We start from the raw sequence: 6352 nt of genomic DNA, 5'->3' as shown, positions 1-6352 counted from the left end.
ATTAATTTTATTTAGTAAAATTTAAACAAAAATTAGGATTTATTAAGGGCATTTTAAAAGAAAAATAAATAAAAAACAAATAGTTTCTACTATAAAGATTAACTATTTCAAGATTATTTATTTTTTATTACATATTTTTGCCAAAAACTTAACTTATTTTAAGGTTAAAAATTATGTATTATATTTAAGATTTAAATCACATTTTAAAACATTTTTTAAACAAATAAAAATAAATACTAGAATAATTACTTAAGCTTCTTGCTAAGAAAACGCACCTCAAGAGAAAGTCCCTAGTTTTCGTCCTTCTAAAAAGCCTCCCCCCAGCAGGCACCTCCCAACATCCCACCCCCACCCCCCCTTTTTTCGGAGATCCAACAATCCAGCAAACAAACAAACAAAAAAACAAACAAATACATGGCATAACACGATAATAATAAAAATACAAACATTTGCCATTGCGTGTCCCTCAATGACGTAACCCCCCCTGGAAAAAAAGGGATAGACAAAGACAGGCCATGATACGCGGGGGCGGGGTAGTAGGTGGTGGTGGGGGGATAAAGTAAAGAGGGGGTGGGGGAGGGTCTATATGGCCACCGAAACCACATCCAAGTGGGTGGCTTCGAATTGCGTTTGCTCGGCGGGAAATTTACATTTTTTCTATGGGAGTACAGTGCGGTATGTCAGTGTAAGTCGGGTGGTATATTGGAGATATTTGGATTTTTGGGACTAAATAGACTTTTTTGGAAGAGTTTTTTTTGCAAGATTTTATTTAAATTTAATTTCAAAATCTTCAAAAAACTAACCTTATTTTTCTAAAATCTAGTTTTGAAAATTTTAAAAAATATTAACTCAAAATTCTCTATTATTTACTGAAAAAAAAAACATATTATTTCCAACAAATTGAAATGAAAATATAAAAATAATTCAATAACTTGAAAAACTTTTTAAAAATTCAATATTGAAATTTTTAAAGATTTTTTTGGTTGAATTTTGAATAAAAATAAACATAAATCTAAGAAAACCTTCAATTCTGACTAGAATTTGTTTCAAAATCTAAAAAAATACACTTTAAAAACTCATAAAATATATTTCATCCAAAACTATAGTTTTGAAAAATTTTAATTTTTTGAAAAATAGTATTTTTGACTTTAATTTCTTACAAAATAAACAAATAATTAGCAAAAAATCGTCATAAGAGTTTAAATTCTACCCTAATAACTTAAATCTGTCTAAATAGTGTCTAAAAAATGTATAAAAAAATAATTCCAAAACAATCTTGTCCCTAAAACTATTCAAAAATTATTCAAAAAAACGCAGTATTGAAAATTTTTATATAATTTTTCGCTAAAGTTTATAAAAAAAACTAATAAATTAAATTGTCAAGCTCCTAGTACCTTCCAAACCCCCCTTTTTAAATCTTACAATAAAAATCTCAACAAAATAGACCCATGACATGAACCGCACTGTACTTGGTGTGCTGATATACATCTCGTTGGCACTGTTGTTGTTCCACGCTCGTTAATTGCCCAGCCAGTGGCCGCCGCATCAGTTTTTATGGCCCTCCCGAGGACCCGCGTGAGGTGTTAATTTTTTTTCTTATTTCTTTCATTTTTTTTTTTTTTTTTTGTAGATTTTCTTAACTGGAAAAGAGACAGCTAGATGAAGATGGAAAGAGATGGCTGGTCCATAAAAGATAACTCTTTCGGGAGGGGAAAATGTGTGTTCTGAAAGGGGGTTTCTCATCTAAAGAGTGTATTAGAGGGTGTATAGAGTGGGTGTGTGACTTGTGTGTTTATCCATTCCGATGGAAATGGCAAATTTATCAAAATCCGAAAGTAAATCCAAATAATTTCCAGCTGCAATTAGCCAGAAATGAAACAAAAAAAAAGGAAACTTTTCCATCGCGACTCTCTGACTCTGACTGACTGACTCAATGTTTGTTTTTACTTTTTTTTTTGTTTTGTTTGTTATGAAATTTACCAAATCCCCTCCCTCCCTGCCCCTCTCTCTCAAAAACTTGTTCAAATGAAAATGGAAAATCGGGTATTATGGTATGAGTAAATATTTCCCAGTTTCCATAGACTATATGTCCAAACTTGAGTGCAGTGGGGAAAAAAAAAGAAAATAAATAAATACAAAAATAAAAGAAAAATAAAGAAAACTCTGTGCCATCAATCAAATTTCACTTTTTTGTTCTGCTTTTTTGTAATTTTTCCATTTGGGTTTTCTATTTGCTTGTTCTTCTCATTTTGTACTCGGTGGTATATTTTGGGGGTATATTGGTTCCAAGAGGGACTTGGATCATGAAAGTATAGAATATAATATTTTAAAAAGGTTTTTTAAATAGGAAAACTATATATAATATTTTTAAAACGATTATGTTCATAGAGAATCTCTATCAGATGTATTATTTTTGGTAATTTTAGGGGTTTTTTTTTATATAATATTTTGAATATTTAGATCAAGAAACTATGGAAAAGAATATTTAAAAGGGCTAGAGTTTAATAGGTACTACTACTACTACTCGGTACTACTACTACTTTAGCTTCTACTACTAATATAGGGACTGCTACATTTAAAGGTATAACCATACTATATAGTTACTACTACTACTATAGTTAATACTTCTACTAGGTACTACTACTAAGACTACTACTACTTAAGGTACTACTACTATAGGTACAACTCCTATAGATACTACTACTACTATAGGTACTACTACTACTACTACTATAGGTACTACTACTACTACTACTCGGTACTACTACTACCTCTACTTTAGGTTCTACTACTAATATAGGGACTGCTACTTTTAAAGGTATAACCATACTACATATATAGGTACTACTACTACTATAGTTAATACTACTACTAGGTACTACTACTAAGACTACTACTACTTTAGGTACTACTACTATAGGTACAACTCCTATAGATACTACTACTACTATAGGTACTACTACTACTACTACTATAGGTACTACTACTACTACTACTCGGTACTACTACTACTACTACTACTACTACTCGGTACTACTACTACTACTTTAGGTTCCACTACTAATATAGCGACTGCTACTAATAAAGGTATAACCATACTATATAGTTTCTACTACTACCATACTTAATACTACTACTAGGTACTACATTTTCTACTACGACTACTACTATAGATACTACTATACTACTACTATTGGCACTACTAAAAAAATAATATTTTTTTTGAGAAATGCCTATGCCTCCTTTACTCCCAAAATCTGTTCTCTTCTCTCCTCTCCAAGTACCGCTATATCTTCTCTTCTCTCCTCTCCAAGTACCGCTATATCCTCAAGTCCTGGGTACTTACAGTCGAGACCCTCTCGGAGAGTCATTAATACTTGTTTTTTTTTTCTCTCCGCTAGTCTCTTCGATTGCGTCAGAGAACTTAATTTTAAAGTTCCTACTTCCTACCCTCCCCCTAAAAAGAGAACCTCCTAAGATTCAGTGATAAAAACGCCAAAAAAAAAAGGGAAGAAAATAAGAGAAAAAAAATGGAGGGAAGGAAAAAATTGGGAGGACACGAGGAAGACATTGCCGAGTTGTCGTAAGCGCTGACTAATCAGCGTCATTATCAAAAAAGCCACAAAAGCAGAGCGAAATAAGGGGGGAGGGGGGGTAGTAGAGGGAGAGGTGGGGTGGCTAACAAAAGCAAAAGAAAGAGAGAAAACGCGCGGCAACATTTTGTGATTATCATTGAGGGGCGAAAGTGCTTTTTAATGTCGCCAAGCATTTTAAATAATTAGCTAAAGCGGGGATGTAATGTTGTAATCCACTCCCCCCCCCTCCCCTCTAGAGGGGGGCTCTCTCAAAAAAAAAAAACAAAAAAAAAAAACTCCATTTGTAATTAGCGCCTGGGATTTGGACTAGATTCATGTTGTAACTTGTCGCTTTCTGGGACAAGATGATCTTCTGTACTGTTCTGTTCTGTTCTGCCAGAGAGCCATTGAGAAAGGTGGCAACACTGGCATGTATCGTTTTATGGCGTATACGCCATGTTGTCCCTTTATTTCACTTTTTTTTTTCTCTTTCAAAAAATTAATTTACGGTTATGTGGTGGCGGTGGAGTGGGGGGTGGGCTGGTGGGGTGTCGAGGGGGTGGTTCCGGAACAAGCCAGAGCTAAGCATAAAAATAAGGGGGACCCCCCCTAATGCCATTACCACAAAAAAAAAAAGAGAAAAAAAAACAGAAAACAAAAAAATGAAATAATAATAAATAAATTCATTAACATAAAACACGAAGGTAGGGAGGAGGAGGGAGAAGGGGGGAGGGGGAAAGTGGGTGGTAAAGAGAGGAGGGAGAGAGGGAGAAATGCGTGACGGAAGCCAGGACTCGCTCGTTACCTGCCTTCGAGATTATCATCAGCGGATTGTTATTGTTTTCGGGGATTTTCATTCTTCCTCCTTTTCCCTCTCCCTCTTTTTTATTTTTTCTCTCTTTTTTTTCACGGTTAGCATCGTTAGCACCCCAGTCGGGCCTTGCAACTGCCAAATGAACATCCCGCGATAGCAAATGATGCTCGCGGCGCACATCCATCTGCGGAAAACCATCATTCCAATTTACATTGGCGTGGCCGCTTTTTTCATGTATGCCTTCGTTCCGCAAGCGCGTAATGCACGCGGATCGCAGCTTGAGTTCCATTAGGCCCACGCTTCCCGGCTATGGGAAAACGGTATGAACCTTCCACTAGGGAAATTCTGCTTCAAAAAAAATTTCCCCTGCTTTTTGCTTTGCTTTTGATTTTTTGTTTTTGTTTTTCCCAACCATGCCCATTGATTTTTACTAAATTTGAAATGCGTTTTTTGTCATATTTATTTATTATTCATTATATTTATTATTTATTAATCTTAAAAAATAAAACTGAAAAGATAAAAAAAGAAATAACAAAAAGCTGAAAATAAATTAAAAAGAAAAACAAATTATTTAAGATTCTTACAAATAAAGATATTGAGACGTCCAAATTTCTAGTACAGCCAGAACTGAAAAAATTTGTTTAATGAAATAACGTTTATTCATCATTATCAACACAATAAAATAGGAATAATTGAATGAACAGAGCAGTAAACTTACCATTTCACAATAATAAACCAATGCGACGCACTACGAACAACCCTATGTGACCGTTTCGATTTGGGTTGATTTAGCTTAAAAACGCTGCACAAAACGCACACTAATTACGCGGGATTATTTTTTTGCTGCATTCAGTTAATGTAAAAAAAAAATTCCTTATATAAATAATATTTTTCATTAAATATTGAGCTATGTTTAAATTTTGTACTTCAATAAAATTATTATAGAACATAAATTGGTAAACTTAAATAATATACGTTGAATTGTTCATGAAATAATTTTTTCTAAGTTAAAAGTCCCACGCATAAATTTTTCTAAGTCCCAAGCGAGACGAAAATTTTCTAAGTCCAGTTTTTTGAGAGCAAAATCTATGTTGAGAGAACAAATTCCCTCTCTCAACTCGGGGTGGGTGAGAACAAGGTACGAAAGATGCTTGCCGGAATGCACCGAAACGCTGCTAGCACCGAAAAGTCCGACTGGGACACTACCCCCTCATAAAGCACCCACACCCCCTCCCTCTAGTCATTTGCATAATTTTGGGACTAGAGGGAGAGAGGTGGGGGAGCAAGGACTCGAGTCCTTTCATCGATGACGGCGGCAATTTTATCAAATATTTTGCGGGCATCAAGAGTGCTGACGACATCGAGTGGGAGTTGGAGGGGGGAGTGGCATGGCATGGCAGAAGGGGGTGCCTCAATTATGACCCCCAGTGTGTAGTGTGTGGCAAAAAGGGGTTGAAGCACTTTCATGCCTCATCAACGCACTTTTACGCTCAATGCCCGTCGTCAACTTTTATTAATTGAGTTTTGTATAAAGTGTAGAGGGGGGCGATAGAGGGGGGTAGGGAGGTATAAGGATGCGGAAAAGGATACAGGACAGCAGGACAGCAGGACAAAATGGGTGACCCTCCAAAGGATGATGGAGCGGAATTAAAAGCCATCACAAAAGTCAAATAAAAACAGGTGCTTTTATTTTTGAGGCCAGAGTTCAAAACAAGTTATCCTCTTTTTTTGTTTTTTTTTTAAGATTAAAAATATATAAATTAATAAGACAAAGTTTTAAATAAGAAATTAAGAGATTTATTTCATAATTCAATTTATTTACAAATTAAATATAAATAATTAAGAGTCTAAGGGAGTTTTCTAACATAGTTTTTTAAAAAATTATGTTTCTTGTGATTAAAAATTTATAAATTAATAAAATTTAAATCGAAAATCAAGAGATTTATTTTATATTTTATTTAAA

Source organism: Drosophila ananassae, chromosome XR (assembly GCF_017639315.1).
Source record: "Drosophila ananassae strain 14024-0371.13 chromosome XR, ASM1763931v2, whole genome shotgun sequence".
Classification (NCBI taxonomy): domain Eukaryota; kingdom Metazoa; phylum Arthropoda; class Insecta; order Diptera; family Drosophilidae; genus Drosophila; species Drosophila ananassae.
Note: the sequence above shows the minus strand (reverse complement) of the source record.